The following is an 18,426-nucleotide window of genomic DNA, read 5'->3' on the forward strand; positions in this document are numbered from 1 at the left end:
AAACATTAAATAGCAAGTACTCACATCTCACAGAGAAGTAATGAATGGATGAATAGGAATGGGACACAATGGTTAAGGAAAGGAGGGATATTTCTCTGATCATACTTTTTTGTATAGTTTGACTTGTATAATCGTGGCATTATTTTACCCATCCCTCAAAAATGAAATGTTAAAACATTCCTAGATATTTTTGAAACCCACAATCCAAATAGTAATAAACGTACATACATGCATTACAGATAAATAATATAACCACATCGAAGGCTAGGAAGAAGAAAAAAACTAATATTAGTAACTTGAGCAAACATTATATCTTGATATACTCTCAGGCTAAAGAAAAAATATTGTACAAGGATACTGTACTCTAGTTAGTAAATTTGTTTTTCACAAGGGTATGGATTGATAATTCTGAAACTAGTTTCTGTGTGTTCTGGGATTGGGTAAATAGGTAAATATATTACGGATTACAAGAACCAGGTTAGTCACTCTCTGAGAAAGGAGTTGCAAATAAAGAATAGGGGAAGGACAGAATGAATCCTTCAGTGTTGGATATATGTGGATATATATATGTGGATACACACACATATATATAACCACACATGTATATACATACATAGCTCTATTTACTGAGACATCCTAGAACAGTGGCATCCCAGTAGCAATGGACGTGCCTAGAACCTACATGTTGCTCTAAATATCATTCTTCCAATAAAATAAACTAGAGCTCTTTGAAAAACATTGATGCTGGAGCAAGCCATGCTTGGAATATTTAGTAGTGCCAGAAAGTAAGGCCCTACATCTTCAAAATATGATCCTGGCATGTCTAAAGACAGAAATCAACTTGAAAAATCACCTACTGGCCAAATCTACGACAATTTTAGCAATTAAAGAAAACCAATTATTAACCACAGAATAAAATAAATACATCATTCCATACCAATTAAATAAACAATTGGATAAATGAATACATTGTGTAGAAGAGACTGTGTTTTCCTACAGTAGAATTCCAATAAAGAAATGTAGAAAGTAGAGAAAATAGAAAATTGTCTTTGACAATCACTAGCAATAACTTCTATGGGCAAGAATCACAGCGCATGCTAATATTAGTGGGGCAAAGTATAATAAAATATAAAATATTGGCAGAATCTTAAAGTGTCTTCCCACAAAATATTTACTAAATATTTAGTAATCTATTACTAAATAAAAGATTACTACAGATTACTAAATCTTTAGTAATATTTAGTGGTAATCTTACCAAAAATGTATAACTTGAATCTAATTATGCCAGAACATCAGACAAATCTAAATTAGAATAAATTCTAAAAAAATAATTGGCCAGTACTCTTAAAATATGTCAAAGTCGTAAAAAACTGAGCTACTTTCCCACATAGGAGAAGATTGAAGAAACATGACAATTAAAATGTGATGTGGGATCCTGGATTGGATCTTAGACCAGAGAAAGGACATTAGTGGGACAATTGGTGACATTTAAATAAGGTCTATCGATTAATTAATAGTATTGTAGCAAAATTAATTTCTTGTTTCTGCTAGTTATACTGTGATTATGTAAGATGTTAACATTTGGAGAATTTGCATGAAAGAATACAGGAAGTCTTTACACTATTTTGTAAATTCTGAAATTATTTCAATTTATAAACTTAAGAAAGAAAAAAATGTTAAAAAATTATTGTGTCAACCATAAGTGATAAGAATTCAGAATAACAAATAAAATTGAGAAAGAAAGAAATAGGGTAAAAGGAGTCAAATATGGGGGAACAAATATATTATAAATTCTTACTTTTGCTAAGCATTTTATTCCTTTATCTCATTTATTATATTCCCACAAAACCCTTTGAGAAAACTAATATTATTCTTATCTTGCAGATGAGATTACATTAGTTTATATGTTTGTTGGATATAATCAGATTAAACTATGTTAAGCAACACAAATAGGGATTATCAAAATTTTCACACTACAATTGTGTCAACAGAACCCCAACGTAGTGAGGTAGTTGTGACCCACGAAGGAGCATAAGAGAAAAACATGAAGGAGCATAAAAAAAATTGAAGAGCCCTAAGTGTTCTCTGGATCTCATCTGTTTGATCCTATTTGCATACCTTTTAACCTGTTTCTCCATCTTTTTAAACTTACTTTCTCTACTCAGTTCCTATGGTAGAATACTGAAGCCCCAACCCCATAATTAATTACGTTTTATAGACATTTATAGAGATGAACTGTTGGTAAACCCAAATTGCAGTTTGAAGCTTCACAATAGTACAAATACACTTGCTTCAGGTTAGATTGCGTGTGTGTGTGTGTGTGTGTGGGTGGGTGGGTGGGTGCTGAGAAAGAAGGAGGGAGGGAGGGAAGTCTGTTGCAAGTGGGAGACGTTAGAAGGGGGCAGTGATGTTTCTGGAACTGACAAAATATGGGTACTATATCTGGTTTTTCTTATCTTCTTATCTCTAGTTGTGTTTGTGTATCAGCGTTACTGTCTCTGTTCAGACTAACTCTCTGCAAATTTGCATGTACATTGTAAATGCCTTTCTCCACCTTGCACACACCACCCACACCCAGACACACACATACACACAAGCCTCTTTTACGTAATAGAGAAAATCAGCTTGTGGCAGACATCTACATAGGTTTAATCTAGCGTGACCTGAAAGGAGGCTGAACTTATAAAGTGTAATCATAGCTGCTGGAGGCCACATAGATGGTTGAGCCTGGACCATTCTGGAAGAAAAGGGGGAGGTGGGAACTGGTAAGGAGGGCAGACACTCAAAACCAGCCAGACTGATGGTTTGAATTCCACCTCCCTTAATTATAGGAAAATAACTTTGGGAGAGTTGTTGAACCCCTCAGTAATTGTCTTCTCATTTGCAAATATATATATATATATTTTATAACACACATATTATAAATTATATATTAATATATTTTTATAGATATATTTTTAGGACCAATAAGTGATACATCTAAAATCACTTAGAAAAGTTTCTGGCATATATAAAGCACTGGGTAAATATTAGTTATCTATTTTTATGAGGAGAAAATAGGCATGCTGGGTAAAAGTAGAAGAGATGATGAGAAAAGTAATGCAAGTAATACCAGTGTGAATATAAATTGGAAAACAAAGAAAATAAAATTCTATTTGATTAAGGGAGCACAGGAAAATAGAGTGTAGCCAAAAATATGGGAATGGAAGATTATAAAGATTCTGGAAAATGTCATAGATAAAGAAGCCCTCTTATCCCACCTTTAGCCTCAAATATCACTTCTGATATAAAATTCATGAACAAGCCTCAGTAAAAATGCTGTTCCAATGTAATCTATATAAAGAGTCTATATATTTGCAGAGAATTATTCGTTGCAAGAGGAAAGTGAGTGTCAGCTTCAGCCTTTTGGAAGAAGAGGCCAATTTTTTGTTTATTTTTTATTGGTATTGTAGCTACTAGATCATCATGTTGTTTGTCTTATCTGCAATGTCCTTTCTGGCCTTGCATTTCAGGCAAATGTAAATCAAAAGGCTTTAGAGTTATGGATCCTGATGATTCACAGGGTAATCTTGGCAAACACAGCAGGGAAATATACGATTTGCAAATTGCTTAACTGACATCTCTGCTATTATCCTAAAATATTGTTGCAGTAGAACTCATTTTATAATATTTCAGCTTGATTATATTTTAAAACTTTACCTTTCTCAAGATAAATATATTGCTTTCCATTTGCATACTTTTATTTTGTTAAATTGTACGTGTGTTGAAGGGCAGGATGCTTTATTTCAGGATAACCAAAAGTTCTCCTTTTCATGGGAGTTATTCTTAAGTTTGCTAAACTTCGAATTCTTTTTTTTATTGCTTTGCACTGGACTTCCTTGCAATCACAAATTATGATTGAATTTGCTTATAAATTAGCATGACATCATTGCTAAAGATTTTCAATTTTGTATTATGCTTATTTCATGAAAAAATGCCTATTGAATGTAGAATTCATCTTTGGCACTTTCAAATGATGATAATATCTTTAACTAGTGCGTTTTTCCTCAATCTAATGTACTTTTGCTACAATAGGCATTAAAATGTACTTACCAATTTTACACAAGGCTCTTTTTACTCAAGTACTTCATGCTGCAAAAATGTAGCTGTCTGGCTATATTCTCATGGACTTTTATTAATTAAACCTAGAATTCATAGTGACTTTGTTATTGTGGTTTCAATGCAGACGTATACCTGCTTTAATACACATTTAAAGAATAAGATAGAAATTATTTTCGTATATTAGAAAATATTCTGGCCATCCATATCTTGTCAAGTAGATATTACAAGGTTTAATTGGATAGATGCTATTCAGAGCAGAGTACTAGACTAGAAGATGGTTCAATGGCAAATCATGTAATCTCTTATAGATAAGAGAAAGGGGGATTGATGCAAATCATCTCTAAGAGCCCTGCTGGTTTTAACATTAACGATGATATTTTAAACTTCAATGAAGTTGAATAAGCAATATTATACACGCATTTAAAGTATAAGTACTTTGAATGTTTAGTTAGGCACATATTTTAAGTGCTATGGAGTCAAAATTAAATGAGGGAAAATAAGAATGTAAATAGTAAGAAGAGAAATATTCCCTTGATGTAGAGAAATATTTTCATTTAGGAAAAAGACTGATTTAAATACTAAATTCTCCTTTTCTGCAGACATTCTACCCAACTTAATTCAGATTTTGTCAGTGTAACTAAAGAAACCCACCTTAATCCATTCATCATTTAGAATTGACATCGATGTGAAAAAGTATTGGAAAAAGAGCCAGACAAAGGACTTAAAGCACATATCCAGAATAAACCTGAGTTATACTTCTTAGGTCTTAGCATCAATCTATGATTTTTACAGGGAAATACATAGGAAGGAAAACCATGTTAGAGAACATCTAGCAATGGTGGCAGAAAATGGTTTTCGTGATCATCTGTCCTACAAAAAGTCATTTTCCAGCGTGAAGCAAACCAGAGATATTTTCTCTGGAAGAGAATAACAGAGACAGAGACAGAGAGAGAAAATGAGAATGCTGTATGTAGGATTGGTGTTTACTCTCTGCTAGTGTTTTAGCAATAACATGTCATATTGATCACATATTGAAAGATAAATACCAACATAATTTTACCAATGTTTTTAAATGATATCCTCAGAAAAAGATCCCATCAAAGTTTTATATGTTCTACAATATTTCGTATATTTATCATGTTTTAAATTCCAAGATGCACCCCCTCTCCGGTTGGGTTTATATTATTCATTAATACTTAACTTTTATCTAATATATAAACAAAGTTCTCTGTTCTTTTTTCAGATTTTCCAATACTTGTCAATACAGCACATCAAAATGGAAATTGATTCTGAAGAAGCTGAAACAGATGTAACTTATTTTTTTACCTCAGGGGAGACGTTTTGAACACAGAAAATTTGAAGAAATTCTTTTTATTTTTCAAAAATTATGTATTTTGTATAATTTTTATATATCTGCCCTCCTTTATATGTAAATTATTAGTGTAGGTTTTACAAATGACATATTTGAACACATTCCTTCCTCTATGTAAAAACAAGGAAATAAATGACCATAATACATTTTAGAGTGAAAGAAACTGCATATTTCTTTCTTCATATACATACAAGTATAAGAAGTGAGTTGTAAGAGATGGGCTTTATGTAGTGTCATAATTCTTTCTAAAACTTCCTGAAGACAATGAAGTAGAAATGGGTAGAAATAAAGATTTATTTCTACACGTAAGAAGTCCAAAAAGATGGCACATTGTTAAAAAGAAAAGATATTTCACAACAGAAAAATTACATATTGTGCCGTCTATTTTTCCAGAAGTAGAGTAAAAAGGACTCTGAAAGGAGAAGAGGGGGAAGGAGAGAAGATGAAGGAGGGCATGGAAGTTAGTTCTCTCCGGAAGAGACAATTCTTTGCAGATTTTAGGTGATTCTTGCTCTCTAAACTTTGTCTTTTGCTACTTTTATGTAGCAATTGCAAAACTTGCTCAGTGAAATGTCTTGAAGTGTTAATATCCCAATGGTACCATTCATCAACGCCCTTGGTTGGGGCCTTATGGGACCCCTAAATAGGAATATATTGAGCGAGCTGAATATGAAAACTATGGAAGAGAAAAACTAAAAGAGGAAAATATCGGGTTTATGAAGACAGGCAGAACATGGTGAATAGACACATAAACAACGGACGTGAACAAGAATTCAAATTTATGTCCACATAGAATATTGGATTGCAGCATTGTACGTTAATAACTGTGGGCCCAATTTGAGACAGGAGTTGATTTCCTCTATGCATGCCCAATGGGAAAAACAAGGTCTCAGTAGATATGAGAGAATAGATATTTTAAATCTATTTCTGGGTGCCTAGTGTTTTTGTTAATAATTTTATGAATTAGCACTTTAAATAATGCCTAATGCATCTCTGAGGTAATTGAATTTTATTGCAATAATAGTTGATTAATGTAATTTATAAACAAATTTTTATGAATGAATTTTCTATTTTTGAGACTGCAGTGGGCGAAGTTTCTAGTTCTCAGCTCCGTTAGCCAATTATGGAAGAGAGACAGCCAAAATTACATCATCATCATAAAAGCATCATATTTACACCCACTTTTTTTTCTCAGTGAAGGCTGATAAACCAGAATTAGTGATGGTATAAATGTTGATAAGGATAAATACATATATTAACAGGTGAGATAGACACACACACACTCATACAGGCAGGCAAGGAGTCAGACAGATTGACAGACTGACAGCTAGCTAGCTAGATGATAAATAGGTATATTCCCAAATGATGTGTGTAGTCCTTTTGATAAGTTTTAGGCGCATATCCTCATGGTCTGGAAATGAAGTATGAAGTAAATAAAGAAAATTATCTACCCACTCTCTCCCTGTGTCGAATGTTAGAGTGCAGCTTCAATAGACACTCTGCTCTCTGAGAAGGTCTATTTGACTGTTTTCCTCCTCCATCATATTTGAAGAGGGTGTTCAGGTGCGCTCTCCTTAAAGGATACATGGTGTTCATAGACTTCTCTTTGCCCGCAGTGTGTTTTAAGGCTTGCCGAATAACCACATGCTGTTTAGACTGGGCTTGTGGTTTCTAGGCAATCAATTTTTTCAAAATGTTCCATTTTCATGTTTGTTTCACTTCCCTCTGACATCAATTCCATCTAAAGTTTTTTACTAGATATTTTTCAAAATTACACTATTTTTTGGTTTCTGGCTCCTTTGCCTCTCTCTCCATTTAACAACTATATGAAAGAATGTTTAATGGCTGAGGCCATTGGAACAATAGGTGAAAAGGCCATATGTTTCATCTGTTCTTTGCCAGAAAGCTAAATCACTTTAATCAGCTGAAAAATTTCACCAAGCCTATATATCTGAAAGCCTTTTTCTGTCTTATCTCTCCCAGAGATCTAGAAACATTTAGTTCGTCCACTATTTGGAACTTGCAAAATTCTAGACCTTATTTTTTGCTTCATTTCATCTTGCAGAACTGGCCAAACCTTTCTGGAGCTTATATCTTTCTGGTTTTACTTTGCCAAATGCAATCAATAAAAACCAGCACACATTACTAAAATTCTGTTTTCCAAATTATTCCCTTTGAAATACAAGCTCAGTAGTCATGTAGTCTAACTTGCAAGTTACCACAGGTTATTTTTTCCAAATTCTTTGGCAATGTGTAGATGGGCTTCCAGTATTGCCTCCTGCTTTATCTTTTTCATGCACTGCTTTCTGCAAGAATCCTATGCCAATATTACTTGTTCTGGACTTAAGCTTTGTCACTGTAAGCTAACTGCTCTAATGAACAATTCCAAAATCTCACTGGATTTCTTGCTCATGTCACAGCTCAAAGCAGTTCAATTTCTCCTTTCCAAGGGGGTTACTAAAGGACCAAGGCTCCTTCCATGGCATGACTCCATCTTATTAAACTTGGAGCAAAGGAAGAACCAATGTTTTTTAGTCAACTCACAGGGAAAATGAGAGAGAGAGAAAATGAGAAAGAGTAGGTAATACCTGGAAGGAACACATCACTGTATTGCTTCAGCTCATGTTTAAGGTTAAAAATTAATATTATGACCCTATCAAGAAGCAAGAAGGGAGCTTAAAAATATAGATTAGCTATTTGCCTAGGAATAGAAAAATGGTTTGATGAGCACATACCATGTCTGCATATGTGTTCTAGTCACCCAATATCCATTTCTTACTTCATTTCACACACAGAATGCACTTACTTTCCCAAGCCAGACTAAGACAAAATCCCATTGAGTCACTCTGTCCAACCTCAATACAGGATCTCCAAGTGTTCTGGAATCCTTACTATGTGGTATAGGTTCAGATGTGATTCCTCTGGGTCTTATAACCTATGAATTAAAGAGAAGAATTATCTCCCCATCCATCCCTACACACGGATTATATGTGATTTAATTTTTAAAAAACTCATTCATAAAAGAATGTCAGACACGGAACAAAATGGTTCATGGCAATGTAAAATTCTCTGCATCTAGCAATGTGAAGTTTCCCTGCACTTGTAGAAGAAAAAAAAATTGGTAACTGATATTTATAGAAGTCTGAGACCTCCAACTCTTTAGGCTAGTTTGATATTTTTCTTTGGCAACATAGTTCTCTCAAAAACGATGTACTAGGCTTCTGATCTATTTGCTACCAGTTAGTCTCACATGGTAGTTACTATTGTGGCAGTTAGGTCTATCAAACATAGTCCTCAAATTTCTTTTATTCTTTCAATTTCTCTTCTCTATCTCTCTCTTTCCATCTCCCCCCATTCTTCAAGTTAATGGTGATTAATTTGAAGATATCAGGTTTAAAAAGAAGGTTTATTATTTCCTTTCCCCCAAGGCTGGTTCTTAACACACTCTTTTGGATTAAAGGATTTCTCAATCCCCCACCTCCCATCTATTATTTGGGATCTGAAAGAGGTTGACTTCTCTATGTTCTCAAGGTGGTAATTTCTGGACATTGTCTATTCCCTTGCATCTGGCTACTTCTCCCCTGAACACATCTCTTTCTTGAAGTACTTTGCAAAATGCAGTTAATAGTAGCTAGCAGATAACATTTTGATTCTTTCCTACCACTTCCTCTAGCTAGAGCTGCTATTTAGTAGGTATATGGTCTACCTTCAACATTTCCTTAGAGGCAGTATTAACAAATGTGTTTCCACGGCACTACATTCCTCCTGTGCAAATTGCCTTGCCATCCAACTGCTAGGTCAATGATATTTGTAGTCTTTCCTTATTTTTGGTACCAATTCTTACATTGATCAGGGTAATAAATTCTACCTGTTGTATCAGATAGCACAAAAATCACACTGGTTTAACAAAATCAATATTGCTTTCCTGCATATCAGGGTCAAATGCAGGTAATTAGGGTTGGGATATTAGATGATCTCTGTTCCCTGCAGTCATTGGAAGACCTAGAATCATTAAAAGTGACTCTGCCATCCCTTAGGACCTTCAAATTGTCTACTGGATTTATTGATAAAAATCAGAAGGCTTTTTTTTAAATAGAATGTTTAAGAAAAAAAAGCATGAATTTTAATTAGAGAAATAAGGAAAGATTGGATCTAGAAAATAGAAAGAACATATAATTTACCTTCCCCCTACTCTAAATCTATGATATTAAAAATAAATAAATAAATAAACGTTTTTAAAAGGAAAGGAAAAGAGAAAGAGAATCAGGCATGTAGGAGGAAAGTGAATAAGGAGACAATTTGTAATCATGCTAGACAAAAGGATTTGGGCTCTCACTGACAATGACATTTTGAGGAGTTCTTATCAGATAGTGTGTTTAGTCAGAGTTCTACAAAGAAACAGAACCAATAGGAAAAATTATGTATAGTATATGTGTGTATACGTATATATGAATGAATTGATATTGGCTTATAAGATTATGGAGGCTGACAAGTCTCAAGATCTGCAGCTGGCAAGCTGGAGATCCAGGAGAGCCAATGGTGTTGTTTCAATATGAAAGCCAGAGGGTTTGAGACCCAAGAAAAGCTGATGCTTCTGTTCAATCCAAAGGCAGGAAAAAACTAATGTCCCAACTGGAAGGCAGTCAGGCAGGAAAAGTACTCTCTTATTTGCGGGAGGTCAGCCTTTTGTCCTATTCAGGTTTTCAACTGATAAGATGGGGCTCACCCACATTTGAGAGGGAAATCAACTTTACTCAGTCAATCAATATCAGTATTACACTCATCCAAAAGCACCCTCACAGAAACACCCAGAGTAATGTTTGACCAAATATCCGGGAACCTCATAGTCTATTCAAGTTAACACATAAAATTAACCACCACAGACAGAAAGTAGGCAAACTCAGATGACTTATCAAACGCCAGTGGAGGAAACCATAATCCAAAACACATTCAAGAGAAGACTGCTAAGAAGGTGGAAGCAGTTAGTACCCAGGGTCATGTACCACAGTAATAGTAAAGGAGCTGCAGATAGTGGTTTTCTGTGGGCAGCGGTGGCTTTTGCTGGAGGCTAAAGCAGAAAATGTTAACACCTGAACCAGACATTAGAGTAGTACCCGACCTGCAGTCATTGACTCTTAGGAAGAACAGATATTCCCCACACCCAGAAGACACCTTGCTGGATGGCATATCTCTACCTCCTCGAGGATCATGGGAGCCAGGCAACACATAAAAAAATCACCAGATTTGTGAGGAAAAAACCCAGTGAGAAATATGCTCTAAACTTAAAAGAAAAAATATATGTAAAATTAATTGTGAAACAAATAATACAATATTTAGAATAATATTATTAATATATTTATATGGTATGAGAAAAAAGGTAAGAGACCTAGAAAATACATCAGGAAGATGCAACATATATCTAAAATGAATTCTAGAGTGAGCAGCAGACATAATGGAGAAGGAAAAACCATTAAATGTAGAAGCAAATTTTATAGAGCTGGAAAAAAATGTTCATTTTGAAAAGACTTTCAGAGCCATTAGCAAGATGACTAATAAGAAAGTCAACCCTAGAAATTTTATAGTAACATATCTGGACATCAAGAAGGAAGAATTAATTTAAATTTTCATCATGTTTCCAGAGCATTCTCTCTCTCTCTCTCTCTCTGTCTGTGGCAAGAAGTCTGTCCCCAAGGGAGAATCCAATAGTTTGTCCAAATACACCAGTAACTTGGTGGCTAAGAATGTTTATTTCAAGAGTGAAGTCTTAGAGGTTTCATTTGGCTGGAAACCTAAAACACATGCTCCAAATAACTTTATCAGTAAGATATGGGCTATTTTGATCTCTATTTGCCTGATTACTTTGTCTAACCAACTGTCAAAAGATTGAGAAGAGAGGGTATTAATTAGATGATATTCAAAAACTCCAGTATGGTGCATTGTTGAGGAATCTTGGAAGATAAATAAGAATTCATAAGTAGACAGTGAGGCTTTCGGTGTAGACTTGATCTGAAGGTCATCTTGATTTTGATCTTGCTCATTGCACTTTATGGTGTCTTTATCTACATGCAGGTAACACTATTTTTAGCTCACTTTAGGAAATGAACCATTTGAACCTTAAATGCTGTAGCTTGGCCAAGTATTGCAGGGGAGGCTGAAACGCTCATTCTCTTGTTTTAGGTACTAGGGAAAAGATCATTTATTTTTTTCTGTTTTGATGTGTTTTTTAGCCAGACTTGCTGTCAAGAACATTGAACCTGTGTTCCATCTGTTCTATAAACACTAGTGAAGTTGTAGCTTTAAATTATGTTCAGACCTAGGGAGACCATGCTAAATTGGCTGCCAATGTTTTATGCTCCTTTATGATGTTTTGAACTGTATTGAATGCAAAAGGAAGGAACTACAGAGTAGATAACCTCCTGAACTTATGAGGCTTATTAAATATATTACAAAACAAAATGGATACAAGCTGACTCATTACATAAGCTCTGAAAATAACTTTATATTTCAGAAGAATTCCATGACTCATAGCATTAGCAATTGATTATATAAATGAACAAATAAAAATCAAGGCTAACATAATACAGATATTTAGATATATATAGTGAATTGTCTAAGAAGACAATTTCAAAAATCTCTTGGATTACCCTATCTGTAGTAATGGTGTCCTCAGAATATCAGAGATGAACTGGAATGGTTGGAATATATACTTCAATATTATTGTCAAAATATGAGTCTCGGGAGAATAAAGATAAAATTTATAAAAGTTGATTGCTTAAACTGAAGAAAGAGAGGGGTTATTTTAAGCGAATTGTGGCCTCACCAGAACGTACTGGAAAGATATGAAAGATCACTTTATATTTTAAATCCAAAGAAAAACATATATAAAAATATTAGGGTTTCCTCCCAGGACTGACTGCTCTTAAAAAGTTAATAGAGGGGCCGGCCCGGTGGCGCAAGCGGTTAAGTGCGCGCGCTCCGCTGCAGCGGCCCGGGCTTCGCTGGTTCGGATCCCGGGCGCGCACCGACGCACTGCTTGGTAAGCCATGCTGTGGCGGCGTCCCATATAAAGTGGAGGAAGATAGGCACCGATGCTAGCCCAGGGCCGTCTTCCTCAGCAAAAAAAGAGGAGGATTGGCGGATGTTAGCTCAGGGCTGATCTCCTCACAAAAAAAAAAAAAAAAGTTAATAGAAAGGAAAGCAATATTGCTATTGTTGGCATATGAGCGAGGGTGTGTGAGACCCACAAAATGTAACAGACAAAGAAAGGTAAAAAGTAAGAATGCACACCAGAATTACTTTTACATAAGGAACTAGAGCCAAGAAAAATATTAAGAAGGCTCTCTTACAGAGCTTCAAATAGAGTTAATTATAAGAACAATTAGAAAAACAGCCCTTGAAGGTTTGGAAGTTCTGCCAACCTGTTATTGAAAGTCTGTACAGCCTTGCAAAATTAAAACAAGATGATAAATCTAAAAATTTAATATATATATTAGATTAATATTAAATACATAAAATATATTTAAATATTAAAATTAAATATATATCCTTATATATCCATAGATAGATAGATAGGTGGGTGGGTGGGTGGATGGGTGGATGGATGGATGGATAGATAGATAGATAGATAGATAGATAGATAGATAGATAGATAGACAGATCAAGATAGAAGAAGAATTATCTGTGGACTAAGACTTATGCTTAAAAAATTTTTGGAATGTGGATGCCATAGGAAGGCAGAGAAATGATGAGCCTATTAATGAAAAGCTAGGCAAGACAATGATAGAGTTTAGGCTAAGAGGATTTGTAAGTCTTATTGAAGAATTCTTACTGGTTGGGATCATCAAACTCAGGAAAAAGAAGATAAAAAAAAGATTTGTGTGAACGTTGAATGCTTTTAGCACACCTGTCATTCTGTTAAAATTATAGAAACCCAAACTGAATCCAGAACCATGTAAAATGTATTATATACCATGATCTAGTGCTATTTATTCCAGGAATGCAAAATTGGTTTAATTTATGAAAATAAGTCTCTAAAATGCATCATATTAATAGAATAAAGATAACAAATATGGTGATCTCAATAGATAAATAAAAGGCATTTGCTGAAATCTAACATTCTTCGTGATAAAAAACATTTCAACAATTGAGATTAGAATAAAATTCCCTCAAGCTAATGAGGAAAGTCTGTGTAAAGCCCATAGCTAACAACACACATTATGGTGGAAAACTGCAAGCTTTCCCCCTGATGCCAGGAGCAGGACAAGTATGCCCAGTCTCACAACTTCCATTTAACATTGTACAACGTACTCTAGGCAGTGCAGTCAGTCAAGAAACAAACAAAAGGGGGCCCAGATTGTAAAAGAAGAAATAAAATTATCTATATTCACAGATGACTTGATTTTGTATGAAAAAAAATCCTTAGGGATCCACAAAAACACTTAACTACTGTGCTATTGTAGTAACTTTTGAAACAGAATCTCAGTAATAAATTATTTCAGCAAGGTTGTAGAATGCAAGATGAATGTACAAAAATCAGTTGAATTTCTGTACAATAACAATGAAGAATCCAAGATAAAACCAAGAAAGCAAACCTATTTATAATAGCATTGAAATGAATAAAATACTTATGAATAAATTTAACAAAAGATGTGCAAGACTTGTGCAGTGAAAATTACATATTTGCTGGTAGAGAAAGAGCACATCCTCTGCAGCGCCAGATGGGAAGGTCTCAGCAGAGTGCACCTAACCTCTCTGGACTTTGCTCAATGCATATAATTTTTCACTTTTCCTCTGTAACCTTTGCTGTAACGAAATTTAGCCATGAGTTTTACCTGCTACTGAGTCCTGCGGGCTCTTCTGGTGAATCACTGGAGTTGACGGTGGTCGTGGGAACCCCAAATCACTGATAATTGCAGACAAACTAATTCCTAACAAATAAAGTTTTCTCTCTAGAAAATTCCAACAAATAAACTGAAAACTCAAGACTTCATTATACAATTCAGCAAGGGGGATAAATACTGGATAAAGAAACATACCATAATATTATACTTATGACCACAAGATTTGTCTGGAAATAAACACATTTTTATAGAGTTCATCTGGAAAATAAAAGACTGTAATAGTCAACAAATTCTGAAAATAAATAATTGTGGTTTGCTTAAGTATTTCTTATATTTTAATTGATAATATTTTAGTTGCTAAAATATTTGTTATTATTTGCTGACTGTAACTAACATTGCTATATCTTGAGAACATTTATTCTTAAAGTTTTTTATAACATTATTCTAGGAATAGAAAGTTGTAGAGAGAATACATAAAATATGATCTAATGATGTGGTATCAAAAGATGAAGAAATAAGTGATTTAACATTAGACATGGACCATCAGAGACAAAGCAGCATGACTGAGCAGTGAGAAGTGGGTCAGAGGGATGATCTGAGGTCTGATGGAGGACAGATACTGAGCTTTTCAGAAGATTCTACAGTTGTCTGAACAAATTGGTGACCATATTATCTATAAAAGAAAAATGAAATTACCAACTGGTAAAACAGAACAAAGATACTTTTAAAGGACAGAGAAGAAATATTAGAGATCAAAAAATTTAACTTTATTAAATACTTATTAAAGGATTAATAGAATAGTTTCTTCTGCAAACTGCAACAATAGCAAAAGACATGGTACAGGGCTTGAAAAAAATAGGAACATCTTCAAGACAATTATTCATAAAACTTTTAAAGAAAGGTTTTGGTTTGGATCTGAAATCACGAAAAAAGGAAGAATTGAGCAGATAGATTATTGCCATAAAATAGCTGGCGGCCACAAAAGGACAAATCATATAGCACTTCCCTTGGTTATTTACAACAGCACGTATTTTACTGCTTAGCTTGCATGTCACATCAGTGCCTCAGCATTGTTTAGACTTGGATAGGTTAATTCAACCTGCCTACATTCACAAAATTCAAAGGATCACGCGTCACATGGTTAGTGTACAAATTTGAAAATAGAGATATATGCTCATATTGGTTGTGTGTTATTCTGGGATACCCCTATAGAAAACCCAACGGGATGCAAATTACCTGTTAGTAGCGTGCATGGTGAACTTGCAGTCACAATAGCAGAAATTAGTGATATCAAGCTCTGAATGCCTAGTGCTTCTGTCTCAACAACTGGCATATGTTTGCCACCAGAGAGTCTCCTCTTTGGGTTAAAGCAACCTCTGCCTTGATGGAATTTATATGGAGAATATGATGGTTTGTGCCATTAACTCTATTTCTTTATTTTGCTTCTCTAAGCAGCATCTCTTCCAAAAAAATCCCTTTTTCACACATGCTAATAATTTCAATTTAGACCTGTGCTGTCCAATATTGTACCCACTAGACACATGTGGAAAGAGAGTACTTATAATGTAGCTAATGCATCTAAGAAATTGAATTTTTAATGTTATTTAATTTTAGCCAATTTAGACAAAAACTGAAGCATATAAAATATTTCTTATTGACATAAAACTTAATTGTTTTTGTGATATTGTCTTTCATTTTGTTGTATTATGTAAGATACTGTTCTATTGTAGTTTGCAATTGGGATGAATATATCATTTCCAGGATTACATATACTCAGACCTTTCTTCTACTCTGTGTCATTGGATTGATTTAGTTTGAATGATTTTTCTGGACATAAACGTAACATTATAATATGTTTATTTGAATATGTTATGTTGATAAAACAAGATATAGTGATATCTATTTAAATCATAACTGGTAATTAACTTGAAAAACATAATTTTAACATAATCAAATTATTTTAGGTTAAAATTCAGTATTGGCAATTTTTAAAATTTAAAAAGAAGGCATATTTCTGATGCAGTATCTAGTGGAGATGCAGAAACTAGAGTTATGATTGGAATAGTAAAGACAAAAATTTATTAAAACAAATTATGAACCAAATGGCAGAATGATTGGCAATTGCATATTCTCCCATTCAAACGCTGTTTTGTTACTTGTGTGAAAAAAAAGCTTTAAAGATGACAAAGTGGACAATATAAAGAGAACTTTTCCACAAATACGTAGCAAATTTGATAAGACATTTCCTCTCAGCAGTCAAAAGACAATATCCAAAACTAATCACTTAATGTCAGAATTAAATATCCACCAAAATGTTTAAACAATTTTTAATAGAATCTGAGCTTGTAAGTTTGGCAAGCTATAAAACAACTTGTACTCTTGAAGAAGTAATGGACCAGAGAACGTACAAGTAATGATTATTTCTGTTATAGAAATTTTGTTAAAAACTCCTGAAATAAAAAACTAAAAAAGATATTTTATAATAAATTAAAGTTCTTCACTTAAGCCACTGAACAATTAGTTATGGAATACAAGACATTTTTCGAAAAGTCCAAATTCATAGAAGAACTTGCTAACCACATCAAAGATCAATTTATTTAAATTTTGAAAAATGTTAAGTACTTTTCTTGAGCTTTACCACCACATTCAGTGTGTTTTATCTCAAAGGACTTTTAAATTTACTAATAAACATTTTATTGAACTCATTAAAAACTATATTGAACTCTCGTGCATTTTTTATTTATTTAAATTTACCACAGAAGAATATGCGCTAGATGTGAAAAAATTTAGTTGCTATTTCAACAGACTGTACTCCAGCCTTGTTAAGTAATAATCTAGATTGACTGGAATTTTAAAATAAAAGACTGATTCTTCCCTTATTGATTTGTTCCACTCTGCTAAATATTGAAAATATTTATGCTCAATTTTCTGAAGCAGACTCTGTGGAAAACGTCATGGATACAACTGTTAAAACCATTCAGTATTGAACAATTTATGTGATTGATGAAAGAATTAGAAGACAATGAATTTAATGACTTAGTTTTTGGCACTGCTTATTTGTTGTTCAGTGGAAGAGTTTTACACAAATTAACTCTACTATTAGCTGAAATTCAAGATTATCTTAAAAGGAATGCTTGATAAAAAATTATTTAATTAAAAACAAAAAATGGCCTTGTGGTTTATATTCTCTTACAGACATTGCACTGCAAATGAAGGAATTCAATTTCGAGCTACAAGGATAGAAAAGCTTATTTGTGACCTAATCAGATAGGTACAAGAATGTGTGTTGAAAATGAATTTTAACACAATGCAAATCAATGATGATGACTTTAGACATTTTCTTGCATTAATCAGTATAGAGAAAATTTAATTCTTATTGATAATATTGGCCGCTAAAACTGAGAGAAAGATTTAAGAAAACATTTTTGATTGAGAAATTTAGAGTTGCTTTTCAATTTATCCATCACACTTTTGAATTTGGCATTAGGTGTACTGAATTTACCCAGGAGTTAGGTAATTTACTTAACTTGGACAGGCATAATTTTGAAATTGCTATATTTTTGCTTAAAGATGAAGTAAGTTATTCTCAAGTAGGTGAACTAGTTGTGTCAATGTTGAATCAAATATTAAATGAAAATGAACTTTTGGTCCTCAGTCCAGTTATTGGAAATTTTAGGTTTGTTTGGAAAGACTTAGGTTGTGTGTCTCTTTTTTTCTACTGTAACTTTTATGAAAGCACAAGACAGATAAAATATTTCAGAATAAAATGTAGCATCTGAATGAGATGAACTGTAAGTGTAAAATAGCCACTTATCTAGAAGATTTAGTATGAAAAAAACATGTGAAATACTCTCACTAATAATTTCTATTGGTTATGTTAAAATAATATTTTGATATATTGTGTTAAATATATTATTAAAATAAATTCCATTTATTTTTAAATTTTTTAATGTGACTACTATAAATTTTAAATTACATATTATCACACATTACATTTCTTTTTTTTTTTTTTTTTTTTTCCCCCAAAGCCCCAGTAGATAGTTGTATGTCATAGCTGCACATCCGTCTAGTTGCTGTATGTGGGACACGGCCTCAGCACGGCAGGACAAGTGG

This window comes from Diceros bicornis, chromosome 22 (genome assembly GCF_020826845.1).
Source record: "Diceros bicornis minor isolate mBicDic1 chromosome 22, mDicBic1.mat.cur, whole genome shotgun sequence".
NCBI lineage: Eukaryota > Metazoa > Chordata > Mammalia > Perissodactyla > Rhinocerotidae > Diceros > Diceros bicornis.